General features: G+C 36.3%; 1 long non-coding RNA gene across 1 annotated transcript; it reads right to left on the bottom strand.

Annotated features, from left to right (window-relative positions):
• Positions 1–341: 341 nt before the first annotated feature.
• On the bottom strand, positions 342–1,139 carry LOC118736602. The gene is made up of 2 exons (XR_004992737.1): positions 581–1,139; positions 342–528 (listed from the first exon to the last, which is right to left on the bottom strand). It is a non-coding gene; the product is annotated as an uncharacterized LOC118736602 (long non-coding RNA).
• Positions 1,140–1,289: the final 150 nt, after the last annotated feature.

Below are 1,289 nucleotides of genomic sequence, written 5' to 3'. Positions count from 1 at the left end.
ACAAAATACAAATTGTTTTTATTTTGTAAAACCTTAATTCTAGATATACCTAATATTTCTATTGTTATTACATTGGTCGAGTGCTCGTTGATGATTTTGTTTATTTCGTTAATATCTAGTAATACAGGGTTGACCAAATTAAGTTTGGCGAATGTTAATGATATTGTGACAGCTTGTAACTCAAAGGTTATTATTCTATTTCTTGCCATTATATTGTCATATAAGTGACCCGTATCTATTTCTTCCTTCCTTGTAGTTGCAATGATTTTTATTTATTTTTTCTGTGATTTCTAATGTTTTTTGCTGAATGTAGGTGTTTATTTTGAATTGTTTGTTATTCGAATCAACGAGAATATCCTGTCTCATTTGTAGCCTTTGGTGGTCGTCGAAGTCGGGGGTACCAGCGATTACCTTCAGTGCCGTACCTAAAAAGTTCAGGCTTCGTGCTTGTCGATGGTGAATGTCGACGGTTCGTAATAGTGTTTCGATGTGTGCTATGTCCGCGTCTAGTAGCTTTCTCATATGTGACTGAGGAAATAAGTCGATTAGATTTCTTGCTTCATTATTCATGGTTTCGTACAGTGATATATTAGTAAAGTGAGTCAGATATCCGTAATGTTCCCATAGTATCATGTCCCCGTCCAGGATTGGGATGTAGTTGGCGTCAGTGTAGTCCATAAGTTTCTCCATCGAGTTGGTTGTCGAGAAAAGCGTCAGTGCTATCAACCTGTAAGTAAAAGGTGGGAATTAATTTGTAGGTAGGTTTTGTCAAGGTGGTCGAAGATTGTCCTTGTGGACCCTCCTCCCCTTTATAAGTACGGTGGTGCCTAGGTCCTTTTCAATTATTTCTTCCACGTATAGTGCTGAAAGCTTATTTCCAAGTCTTTTATTAACCTTTACAAGGACCCTGTCACCGGCGTTGTATGTTTTACACTGACGATTTTTGTTATGGTATTCTCGATCAGCAATTTGTGCTTTTTCTATGCGGTTTCGAATTGATTCTGAATTTTCCACTGATCCGGCATATAGAAACTCAATTGATTTTTTGTTCGTTATTGTGTGAATGGATCTGTTATATTCTATAGTCGCTAGTAAAATTAAGTCATCTGTATCATTTATACTTCTTTCAAGTTTCAGACACCTAGCTATCTCTGTACTATGAAGTGGTGGTGCATTTGCTATTTCTACATTATTGAGACCTAGCAGTAACGATTTTATGGTTTGCGAATTAAGAGACTTTTCATTATCGCAGTACATGGTTTTAACATTTGGGAAGGTATTTAAAAGTT

This window comes from Rhagoletis pomonella, unplaced genomic scaffold, assembly GCF_013731165.1.
Source record: "Rhagoletis pomonella isolate Grant_MI unplaced genomic scaffold, Rhpom_1.0 Rhpom_scaffold_00003, whole genome shotgun sequence".
Classification (NCBI taxonomy): domain Eukaryota; kingdom Metazoa; phylum Arthropoda; class Insecta; order Diptera; family Tephritidae; genus Rhagoletis; species Rhagoletis pomonella.
This window is presented reverse-complemented; position numbering and strand designations above follow the sequence as displayed.